We start from the raw sequence: 13,022 nt of genomic DNA, 5'->3' as shown, positions 1-13,022 counted from the left end.
CTGAAGTAGGTCGATCCTTGTAGCTTATCAAATAGGTCTTCTACCCGTGGAACGGGAAACCTATTCTTGATAGTGATCCTATTTAGTGCTCTATAGTCGACACACATACGATATGTGCCGTCTTTCTTTTGCACTAATAGCACAGGTGAGCAAAATGGAGATGAGCTAGGCCTAACCATGCCCTTCTCAACTAACTCATGCACTTGCCGCATAATCTCCTCTTGTTGAGCTTGAGAAACTCTATAAGGAGGTTTGTTAGGCGGTGAACTTCCTGGAAGAAGTTCAATTGCATGGTCGTCATTACCTCGTTTAGGAGGTAGCTCACAAGGGATGTCGTCAATAAAGACATCTTGAAACCCCTTGAGAAAATTGGATAACTCTAATTCCTTTTGGTTGCTTTTATTTTCTTTTGCTAAAGCATTAGGTTCATTTTGAGAATCTTTAACAAAAATCATGTACACGGAAATAGAGCTCTTTATTGACTTGTTGAAAGCTGGTGTATGTACAATGGGGATGGTGTTACCCATCTCCTTAGCATCTATATACATGTCCTTTTCCTTGAACTTAAAGGAGATTCTCCTTTCAGGAAATTTAACATGGGCAGCCAGGCAGTCAAACCATGGTGCCCCTAGGATTACATCCTCATGCTTGAGAGGAGAGATAAAGAAGTCCTCTTTGTCCACATAGCCTTGGACATGAAGCCTCAATTTCCCGATTAAGGGAGTGACTGAAGCTTCTTGCCCCTTGAAGGCACTGTCTGCGGGTAGGATATCTCCCATCTCGTAGGATTGTATGCCTAGCTTGGTGGCTAACTCCATAGATATGAAATTGTGAGTAGAACCAGGGTCAAAGAGAATAAAAGCATCATGTTCTCTTACCTTTCCCCAAGCATGGCATAGAGGAGATCCTTTGTGGTGAGTTTGGTGAATCTCCTCCTCTTGGATTTCAACCAAAGAAGCTCTAGGAGGATCTTGGCGGTTGTTCTTTTGGGGACAAGCGCGGTACGCATGCCCTTGTTCGCCGCACTTGAAACACCGGTTATCTTTACGATAACGCTCAAGCTCTTCAGGAGAGAGTTTATTCTTTCCTTTGTAAACTCCCTTCTCTTTAGCTTTGTTGGAAGTGCCCTTAGGAGACTTTTGGACATTGTCCTTCCCCTTAGGCTCATTGGAACCCTTGTTTTCCGGGGGCTTATTATTTCTTTTACCCCCCGTTTGGAAATTGATTCGCGAGGCCACCATAGTATGGTGTATTACCGCCGATATGGTACGTGGCCTTTGGGAGTTGACATACTCCGCCATTTCTTCGGTTAAGCCCGCACAAAATTGTTGCTTTTGCTCTCCAAAATCCAACTTTTTGAAGACAGTGGCTTTGAGTTGTAGGTCCCAAAACTTGTCTACATATTTGTGGATGGATTCATTGGGAGAGAGCTTTAAGCTTCGCCATTCGGTGAGTACTTTATCTTTGGCATCGGTGGCCAAAAACTGCTTCATAATGGAAGCTCTTAAAGCCTTCCATGTTCTTGGAGCTTCACCGTTGGCTCGTAGGCTAGACCACCATTGTCTGGCGGACTTTTGAAAGTGCATAGCTACATGGCGTAGCTTAGAGGACTCCGTGAAGCCCTCATCTCCAAACGCCGCATCGAATTGCTGGATAAAGGCCAAAACTTTGTCTGTAGCACCGAAGGTGCCATCATAGGTAAGGAAAGAGATGCTCTTCCCTCCCTCTTTGAATTTCTTCAGCTTGGACGACCTCTTCCATGCGGCATAGGATTTCCTATGGCCTCTTCTTTTTGATGGTTCAAAAGTTGCACCATCACTTTCTTTTGAAGATGAAGAATTTGAAGAAGGTGGAGAAGAGGGTGACCTCTTTCTCGCCTTTTTCTTGTCTTGATCTTTGTCGTCTTCACGATAGCTTTCATAAGAGGAAGAGGATGAAGAAGATGGAGAAGAGGGTGTCCTCTTTCTTGCCTTTTTCTTCTCTTGCTTTTTATCATCCCTCTTTGAATTATGGCGTGGAGAAGAGTGTGATGGTCTTCTCCGCTTTGGTGGTGATGGAGAGCGTTTAGCCCGCCGTCTTCGTGGAGCCATCTCCGCCGAGGTGGCGGGAGACTCGCTTCTTTCTCGTTCCTTCGGTGGAGGCTCTTGAGTTCTCCTTTGGGAAGGAGATGCATCATCAAGAAGTAAGTTCTTGAGCCCTTCATATGGATTCTCTTCTTCTTCCCGAATCGGAGAGAGACCTCTTTTGGTAGTCTCACAAGGAGGCTTCCTAGGTGTTCTCTCGTCATGGTGATGAGCTTGGAGAATCCCGTGAGCACGGAGCTGCCGTTGCACTTCACTTTGGAGAGATGGATTGCCCATGGCTTGTTGAAGCCTAGAAACAAGATAGTTAACAAGCATTGAAGCATCATTAGTAGCTTGCTCATGAGAAAAATCAAAGTTATCAACATTAATTTCACTCTCTTTACTATTGTCAGCCATTCTAACAACTTTTAGGTGTAAACTTTTTAGGTGTACTTTGGCACTTCAAGCCCTAGTTGCTACTCCTCTTTACCCCTTTAGAAAAAGCACTCAAGCTACTATACCCGCGGCTCGAATACCATTAATTGCAAGGAATAGAAGAGAGGGTCTTTCGACACCAAAACAACACCGGCTCCTGTCAAGCTTCTAATAGCTCAATAGTGGTTAAGCCGTAGGCAAGCCCCGTAGGACTCCACTATTAAGACCATAGCTCTCGACAATGATGCCCCGTTAACTGCACAAAGGCAGGCGCACTGCAAGGCTGAAAAATCCCTATTCTACTTACTCACAGGCAATTAATAATACCAACCATTTGTAGCTAGCTTGAGGACCTCCCTTCTTGAGCAAGAAAAGAGAAACCTTGAGCTCTGATACCAATGTAACATTTAATGGCCTAAAATCTTATGTGTAGCGGAAATTAGCATGAATATAGTGGGCATTTCATTAGAATAGATTCCTAATGAGAATTACAAGAGTGCTTGGGTGGAGAGAGCAACAAAAAGCATAACACCTAGTTAGATAGCATCGACAATACTTTCAAAAGAGAGAGCAATTAAGCTATTGACAACAGTTGAGGACCGGATTTGCATGGAGCCGGTCCCCCCTCCAAAAGGCTTTGTATTATGGTTTCTCCCATCAAGAGAGACATTGTACAATACAATTCTTTGTGTTCCTTCAAGACTAGCTAGTGCAATGAAGATGGAAGCTTCATACACCAAGCAAAACACTTAATCAAACACAACTTGAATTATCCCCGTTCTCAGACCCAAGACCTCACACACCTTCGAAGATGGTGAGAGCTAGCAGGGTATGAGAGTAGATTGAGAAGAAAAAGAAGTATCTTATGAGAAAGATGTACATCTCCTCACATAATCACTCATATTAGCATAGCTTAGCTTAGTAATTAGCTTGGTAGAGAAGATGAGCATGCATTGAAGCTTGGCTCTTGGTTGGATTTGCATCCATATGCCAAGAGAGTGTTGATGTATGCTTCTATCTCACAAGCTTGGAGTAGGTGATGAGCTCTCCATTAAAGCTTGGGAGGAGATAGAGTATTCTTCCTTCACACATGGTCAAGTGTGAGTGTGTGTGTGTCAATGCCAAGCAAAAATCAGCCCCCCCTCTCTCTTGGGCGAGCCCTAGCTGCTAATTAGGTCTGGCTTTTGCCTCATTGGACCTCCCCAGGTCAAGCCAATAGGAATTAAGCAGCATAAGTGATAGCCTTCTGACATGTGTCCCCCTTTCCCCTTTTGTGAGAGCTTTAGGTAATTAAATAATTAAACTAAACTCTCATTGGACCCCTTTGCCTCCTGGCCAATAGGAATCAGGCAAGCCATGGGGCTCCTGAATGCTCATTGGACCCCTTGGGAGACTGCCCAATAGTCTTCTAGGAGACTTAATTCTCATTGGTTTCTTTTATTAAATGTTTTTAAATTAATTAAACTAGATTTACTCTAGCTTAATTCTCATTGGTCCACTTCAAGGGTCTTCCAATAGGAATTGGGCACACCTTGTGGGCATCTGGCCTAGGGAGCTGACATGTGTCCCTCATTCCCTTTGTGTAAAGGGAGCCTGTGTGTGTGTGTGTGGCTTTCTCTCTCATCCCCTAGCTTTGGGGCTCGCCCCCTCCCATGTAGGGATGTGCAAAGACTTTTTAGGGCACACACTAAGCATCCAATTTTCCCTAGGGTTGACCTTTGGACACAACCTTTGAATTTTGGAACCTTAGCATTTTGGAAGTCTTAATGGGCTGAACCTTAGGGTCTTTTTGGCCCATTGTTTCACATGGCTCTTTTGCAGATGGCCCCCCCTTTGGATCCCTATTTTCCCTCCTTTGGATCCCTACTGTGGCCGGTCTGCTAGCTTAACCAATATTCTAGCTTTTTCTCCCTTGGCACTTCCCCACATTAAATGATCAGTTTAATATGAGAAAATCATTTAGGAGAATTAGATATTGATTATTATGACAGAATATAGACATGTGCTTATGGGTCTATCTCAACACGGGGCCAAAGGTAAAGGGGTCCAAATGAGAGATGATATGTCAAAGAGGAAGGCTAGCTAATGGAGCTTAAAGACCTTAGGGATAGCTTTGTTAAAGACCTCCAATGGTTAGTGTTAAAAGTCCTTTTACCTTAGGTAAGCTAGGACTGAGCTTGACGTGGAACCGTGTCTAAACTTGAGGTGCTTGTTGTGCTTGCTGACTACGATGCTTGAGGTGCTTGTCATGCTTGCTGACTAAGATGATTGAGGTGCTTCTCGTGCTTGCCGACTAGGGAGCTTGAGGTGCTTGTGGGAACACTGCCCAAGCTTGAGGTGCTTTGTGGTACTTACGGACTAAGGTGCTTGTGTTCCAAAAGTCAACAAAATCCCTACAAAGGAGGGGGCGAGCCCTAAAGCTAGGAGATGAGAGAGAACACACGTGGGCTCCTATCTTATTGCAGACATAGCGAGAACCACGAATATAATTGTCAATCCAGGGGACGAAGCTTACTCGACTAGGGCATAGAGGCTACAAGAGGTTGTCAAACTCTTGGAAAACAACAAACAACTCGCATCTAACTCAAGCTACACTCAAATGACAAGAATCACCAAAAGCTAGTCGCTCATCGGCAAACAAATCATAATCGTTACAGCATCAAACGATATCCAAATGTTATGAAACTTCTAGGAAATGTTTATAAGACCTAAGCACACATGCTTATGGTTTCAAATCTCACTTTAGGTCAAATGCAAAAATCACGATTATTAACAGCAGTGAGTTTTTGACCTAGTCGTTTTCGACCCAGAATGCATCTAAAAGCATAGCAATGATGCCCCAATACCCCTTCTATACTTAGTTTATGATTTTGAAGCTTAAATTCCTACTTATAATGAAATTAGGCCACGAGTTGGTGACGCCAAAAGCTATGGATTACCATGAAATGCTTATGTCAATGCGAGTTGTTTTTTGCTTTTCGAGGGCTTACTTGATTGATTTGATGAAACCAACCATATACATTGTGTATAGACCCAGTCTATAAGCTGTCTGTGGAGTCAGAATCCAATTCTGGCATCTACCAAAAACCTAGCTTTTCTACTTGGGACCCCCCTCGACCCCTACTGAACGGTCAACTGTTGATATAGAAGTGTTCTATAATGTTGGGGCATGCTACAGTTCAATTCTCGTCTGATTTGGATGAGCCGCTATGGTCAATTTTTGGTCGTAGGTCTTCGTGCACTGCTCGGATTCTAGGGTTTTTTCCTAGGGTTTGGACTAGCTATCGGCTATACAGAATGGATCATTGATAAGTGTAGAACTTACCCCTCATGTCTTGTGTGAGACAGTGCTGTAAACACGCGACTGTGGACTCCAGAAAATGCGCGCGAAGAGGGTCGAAAGCTCTCTCTCCGAAGGCGACAAGTGGAAATGAGGAAATTTTAGTCTACCCTAGATATCTATACTCGGACTTCTCGAACCATTTCCTCAAATTCCCCTGTTAGTCCTACTAGGCCGTGAGATCTATGTTAGACTAAAAAAATTTCTCAATTGGATTCCTGTCGCTCATTCTGTAAGAATTCTATAAAAGTAGGTCTGGTCGCCTAGTTTAGGCTTCCCGCTTTCATCTGCCAGATTAATTGAAACTTTTTGTGCTTGTCCGCCTTGTCCTTTTGATCATCAGCGTGTCTTCACTTCCATCTGAGCTCATTTGCTATTTATTATTAAATTTTGACCTATTTATTAAAAAATTAAAGAAAATAACAAAATGCACTAAAAAAGCAAAGTGAAAATCCAATAATTAAAAAATTGTATTGAAAAACATAGCTTTATTGTTTTTTGTTGGATTTCACCATTTTTAAGTCCCAATATCAAGAAAAATGATGAAGATTAACCAAAAAAGACTATTTTTTGATGATTTTTTGATAGTATATACACTATTTACACTCATCGGGGAGATAGTATCAGTTAAATTCTTCAGTGGATGATTTATAAGGGCATTATTATGTAATTTTGCAAAAAATCACACATTAATATCAAACTTTTTTCCTCCCTCTTCAAACATTGCCCTTGATTACTTAGTTCTCTCCACCCCTCCTAGGTGGCATACTCTGGGACAACTGTGTGCATGGGTTGAACAATCGTGTCTATGCATAGCCTTGGTTGGCTCTACCATGCTTTGAAGATCAATGCAGTTCAAACCATTATGTTGTGCAAGAGTTGGGTCTTGAAGCTATTTTCAGTCACTCATAAATTGCCCCCAATGAAGAGAAGGTTGCCCTTTTTATAGGTGAGGGAGCCATAGTATAAGGATGTAGCAGATTTTGTGGAGTCTTGTGTCACATGCCAAATGTATTCCACTGTACGCCATTGTGATGGATTGCATCCTACATACCCATTAGCCACACACTATAAATGGGTTTTTGATCTAGTCACAATGCCTTTAGGACTTTGGCAAATGATATACTTGGTACTTGCACGAGAAGACTTGACAAACCAAGTTGTGGGACGGGTGTCTAACCCCACCCCTATCTTATTGCATACATAGCGAGAACCACAAATAAATTGTCAATCCATGGGACGAAGCTGACTCGACTAGTGCATAGAGGCTACAAGAGGTTGTCAATCTCTTGGAAAACAACAAACAACTCGCATCTAGCTCAGGCTACACTCAAATGACTAAAATTACCAAAAGCTAATCGCTCATTGGTAAACAAATCACATTCGTTATAGCATCAAATGACATCCAAACGTAATGAAACTTCTAGGAAATGTTTATAAGACCTAAGCACACATGCTTATGGTCTCAAATATCACTTTAGGTCAAGTGCAAAAATCACAATTATTAACAACAGTGAGTTTTTGACCTAGTTGTTTTCGACACAGAATGCATGTAAATGCTTAGCAATGATACCCCAATACCCCACCTATACTTAGTTTTTGATTTTGAAGCTTAAATTACTACTTATGGTGAGATTAGGCCCTGGGTCGGCGACGCCAAAAGCTACAAAATATCGTGAAATGCTTACGTCAATGTGTAGATCTCTTACCTGCGGTTGCAACAACGCAACAGTTGCGACTGCAATGTGACAATCGGGGAGTGAGTAGGAAGCGCGAGAAGGAGAGAAGTGAGCACCGTTAGCTCTCACTGTGTTTCTATTATCCAAAACTTATGAAAACTTACAAAAATTGGCTTTTATACCTTAGTCAAGGTTTTTGGTGGTCAAAGCTAATAACCTGGGAGCTCTAACTAAAGACAGGTTTATAAAATCTGGAAGCTTGTAGCCCCGGCTAATCAATTACAAAGTTTATCTGGAAAATAGGAGTGACAATATTTCCGATTCATCAAAATAATAAATATTTTTACAATGAAAGCTCCAAGAAATGGTATCCAAGCTAGCTTGCTGCTAATATGTCCCCCGTCCTCGCCCAGTTAGATGCTAAAAATGGTATCTTGAGTTAGCTTGCTGCTAATATAAAGTACTTCTTCGGAAGGCTAGTCATTGAGGTTGTAGTAGAGACCCTTATTGCCTTCGAGGAATGACATCCACAGTGCTCCTGCTTGCTATGGCTCATGAAAAGCTTCAATGCATGTGAGCAGCATTCGACATATATTGTAGAGCATGGCACATGAGATATCAGTGAGACTTTTGAAGAATGTCATGGCGCCCGTGAGGGTTCTCATCATGTATTCCTCTGTCGATGTTCCCTACTATAGAGCTGGCAATCTTGGATAGTTCAGCTAGGTAGCTCGCTTCCTAGTCAGTGCTTCATGTGCTTGCCATGTCCTTACTCGTGGTACATGACAAAAGGTTGGGTCTTTTTGAAGAGCGGTAGGTGCTCTTGTGAACATAATCAAATATTTGGGATTCTTGTTCAACCAACTCTTTCTCCACTTGGGTTGGACTTCCTCTGCACCTTCAGTCTGCATATCTTTGTATACTCTTTCTTTGACTTGTAAAAGTGTTGACTGTGATATTGCTGGGTCTGATATTTGGTCAGTCAGATTATTGGTGAGTCAGATGTTGCTCAAGCAGATCTTGCTGAGTCGGATTCTGGATTACTGCTGTTGAGTCTGATATTTGTTTGAAGTCGGATTTCAGTGCTGAGTCGGATTCCCGTTGAGTCTGAATTCTGCTAAGTCAGATTTTTATTGAGTCAGATTATGCTGATCCAAATACTATTGAAGTGGATGTTGGGTCTGAATATTTGCTGGGTCAGATTTTTGCTAGGTCGGATTTTGCTGAGTCTGATATTTTATGTCAAGAACATTTTTGGGTTGGACAGTTATAACCATCATTTGGTACTTGTATTGGGACAAGTTATGCGTAGGGGAAGGCAAGAGAAGCTTTAGCCATGGTGTTCTTTGCTCTGTCTGATCTATTCTCTATGTTTTGTTTGTTGAATCTGAAGTTATCTGATTGTGTCTTTTGTTGAGTCTGATCATGGAGTGAGTATCTATTCTCTGTTTGAGAGCATGTGTGAGAGAGATATTCTTGTGTTGTTGAACCCCAACACATTTGGCGATCCTACTGTGTTTACAGCTTTGTTACAGTTTGGTCCAAATTCTCTCAGTGTCAGCATTGCTGCAGGTATCTCTGTTTCATTAACTGATGATGTATGTCAGAGCGACCAACTCTGATTTTTTCATTTTTCTCGTTGGGCCATTGAAGGTTTCATCAACACATTTGGTGAACCTATTGCAATTGTTTGTGTGTTATGTCTAACATTCTTGTCTTGTTGATTACCTACTGCAATGGTATGTTTACTGGGTCTGATTGCCTTCTGTGTTATCATTCAAGGTTGGTGTTTGTGTTTCACAAGAGTAATGATGCTATGAAAGAACCTATCCCGAAGGAGAAATTTTTAGACTAAGGAGTGGAAATTTTGGAGCAGCAGATTATGTTTGATTAGAAGCATTGCTGCAGATTCAAAATTCAAATTGTGCTGCTATAAGTGCTGCAGATTTAAGTTGCATAGATTCATCAAGGTGTTGCAGATTCAGGTTGCACACATTCAACAAGGTGCTATACATTCAAGCTGCACAAATTCAAACTGTGCAAAATGGAAAAAATTTAGATGATTTGCAGAGACAAAAGAACAAATTCTTGAAATCAGATAGAGAAATTTGATGCTGAATCTGATGTTGTTGCAGATTCAGGTTGCACACATTCAACAAGGTGCTGTACATTCAGGCTGCACAAATTCAAATTGTGCAAAATGGCAAAAAATTGGATGATTTTGCAGAGACAAAAGAACGAATTCTTGAAATCAGGCAGAGAAATTTGATGTTGATAATCGGATCTGCCAAAACAAATAAACTCAAGAATGGTATCTTTTACTGAATCTTTCCAAACATATAAATACATCACTAAAATAAAATATCCCAATCAATTTAAGCAACCAATTAAATGGAATATGCGGATCCCAGTATAGCATCCGTGGCTCTTCATATAACGAATTTAATGGGTCTCAGATTGGTGTGGTGCACCAATCTTGAGGGCTAAACATGATTTTTGTATCTTAATGAAGTGAATGTTATGGGGAGTAAAAGAAAGAAAGAGAAATGTGAGGTTTGCATGAGTAAGAAGCATGAGGTGGATGATTGTCCATGTGTAGTTGATGAGTGCTCAAAGAGAGATGCTTGTAGGAAGTGGTGCATGGTGAATTTGTGCACAAAACTTCATAACATTAGCCGCAAATTGCAAAAGGAAACTTCCTATAACAAAATGGAAAGAGCCTTAGAGAAGTTAGATAGTTTTGAAGATGACTTGGAGAATGCATATGAATGGCTAGATGATCATAAAGGGGATAGGCAAAAATCATGTTCTAGTAGAAAGAAGGTTTTCAAGTTGCAGAAAGCATGTGAGAAGCTGAGGGATGCATATGAGAATGATTTTGAAGGGGGTTTGAGTGATGATGATGGATGGAGCATGGAGCCCGTAATCCACCAAGTAGGGATACCAAAGAGGGAGGAGAAGGAGGTGCAAAATGAGGTTGGCTAAAAGAGCCTAGAAGAGCCCCTAGATACCCCTAACCTACCACTAGAGTATTACCCATGGAGTGGAAGAGGAAGATCCATTGCTTAAAATTATGTTGTTTGTATATGGAAAATATTGTTACCCTATTTGTGGGGAGAAGCATGTCATATGTAACCATGATGTTGTTCATGTTATTCAAAGCCCACTTGAAGAGGTGGATAGTGAGATGAATGCAGAGGAGGAATTGCTAGAAATCATATTTCCTAAAATAAGATTCCTAAAATAACATTTCCTAAAATCAGCTTTGTAGAGGATGAATTTTTGGAAAACATATCAGTTCAAGAGGAGACTCCACCAAAAATATCCCTACATGTGAAAATGCTACAAAAGGTGTTGAAGGAACATTGAAGGAGTTTACAGATGTTGATTCTGTTGATCGGCAAATTCAGACCACTATGCTAGATGTTGCGGATGATCAAGCGAATCAAAATTTTGGTTTTGAATGTTTTGAAGGACATATTTTGATGTCACAGGTTGATGTCAAGCAAGGATATGTTTCAGCTGCAAAGAATTCGAAGAATTAGATTGATTGTTGTTCCAATCTAAATAGGGATGAATCAGGAAAAGGTCAGATTGAGCATGAGGAATGTCAAGAGCAAGTCTTTAAGGAGTATAAAACAAGTTTAACAGGTTTTGTGGAGCATGCAATGATCTTTGAAATGCAAAATGATGAAATATCAATGGATGTGCATTCTGAAATTGATGTGGGACAGGTTGTTCTCAATCCAAAATACTTTTATTAGAGGATGTTTGTTTTAAAGTTGATGATGTAGTAGAAGTGGATTCTTATAGAGTGGATTGTCAGATTTGGATGGCAAAATATTAGAATTTAGATTTTCATGTGTTCCAAATTTTGGAGTTGCTAATTTCTGGAAGAGGAATGTGCTACATAGTGCATAATGATCAAAATTTATTGTTTGTGGATCGGATTTCAACTCAACAGGTTCAGAGAATCTGTGCAGATTATAAGAAGCTTATATACCTGATTTTAATGGATATTCAAAAATTTCAGGAAAATTTGCATGTTAAAAAATTGCAGGTAGAATTGATAAATGGATTCAGTGGATTGTGCTTTACTAAGGAGGATACTCAGATTTTGAAAATACAGGATTGGATAAATTTCATTGGAAGTGCGGATAATCCGCAGTGCGGAATATCAGCAGTGCAACAGATTTGTCAAATATTTGCAGAGCAGTATTTTCCAAAGGGAATGTCAATTGATGTGCATAAACAGGCGGTGGATGTGAAAAAATAGGTTGCAGATATGGGAGAATTGATAGTGGATAATCAGAATGTGGAATTTCAGGAGTTCTTTTCCAAATCTTATATTGGAGAAATGGTTTTTACAAATAAAGTGTCCATGTGAATGTTGATTTTGATGGTTTTGCAAGTTTTCAGCAAGGTGGATGATTTGATGGAGTTTATGAGGAGTTTTTCCAACAAGGAGGATGATCCGATGGAGTTTATATGGTCTTTTTCCTTTTTGCCTACGCTTCATCTTTGGAGTAGAGGACTTCTCATTATATTTTGGTTCCATAATTTTATTTTGTATGATTTGGTTTGGATGTATTTGTATTTGAGAGGTTCCCTACCTTGGCATGTTGTCAAAAAGTGGACTACAATGATATGGGATTGCACATGTAAGGTGGGAAAACATTCAAATTTTGAAGCGACATCAGAAGAAGAACATGTTGTTGAAAGGACAATAGAATGGTTGTCAAAATGTTTGCAGATGTGCAGAAGTACATTAGTATGCAACAAATTCAGCTAGGGACTCAGATGCAATAGGTAGCAAATTTTGGTGTATCTAAAGTTTTGCTGCAGAAACAAACTCAGTTAATCGATAGTTTGAAATCAAAGATGGAATCTATGGAAGAGAAGCATAAACAAGAGATGCAAGAAATTTTGACACAGCATCAGAGTGAAGTGAAAAAAGTTAAAATGTCACTTGGCATGTTTAAGGAGTGGACACAAACTTTGGAGATCATAGTTCAGCTTGAACTAGAGCAATTGGAGAGAGGAATACAGATTTGCAGGTTCAAAATGAATTTTTTGAATTAGTGGCTTCAAAATTTGTTGGAGTTGAAGAAGCATGCATTAGATGAAGAAGATGCAGATGTAAATGGTGTGTTGATGTTTGAGGAAGATCTTTCAATTGCAAATCAAAAAATGATAGAGAGCATGCAAGAAGTTTGGAAGGTCATTAAGGTCCATGAGTATAGAGCCAAAGAATTGGGGAATGTTTTGGCGATGTTTAGTTTCTATCTATGATGTATTTTGTGTACCTTAGTTTAAGTACCAAGAACTAAACTTTGCTTCATATGAAGATCCTAGCATTGAGTTTGTCATAGTGCTATATGGTGTATTTTATATCTTGGATTGGGTTCTAGGCACTATACTTTATGCTATGTACTAGGGAGTTTTGGAAAAATAGGATAAGGCATTTGACTTTGATCAAGGGATGTGTGGATCTGGGTCAAATTT

The 13,022-nt window shown here is 40.4% G+C and overlaps 1 pseudogene; it reads left to right on the top strand.

Moving 5' to 3' along the window:
* Positions 1–11,002: 11,002 nt before the first annotated feature.
* Positions 11,003–11,785, top strand: LOC147465063 (uncharacterized; annotated as a pseudogene).
* The last annotated feature ends 1,237 nt before the right edge of the window (positions 11,786–13,022 follow it).

Source organism: Adiantum capillus-veneris, chromosome 1, assembly GCF_014529385.1.
Source record: "Adiantum capillus-veneris isolate H3 chromosome 1, ASM1452938v2, whole genome shotgun sequence".
Lineage (NCBI taxonomy): Eukaryota > Viridiplantae > Streptophyta > Polypodiopsida > Polypodiales > Pteridaceae > Adiantum > Adiantum capillus-veneris.
The sequence above is the reverse complement of the archived record's forward strand: the minus strand, read 5'-3'. Positions and strand labels throughout refer to the sequence as shown.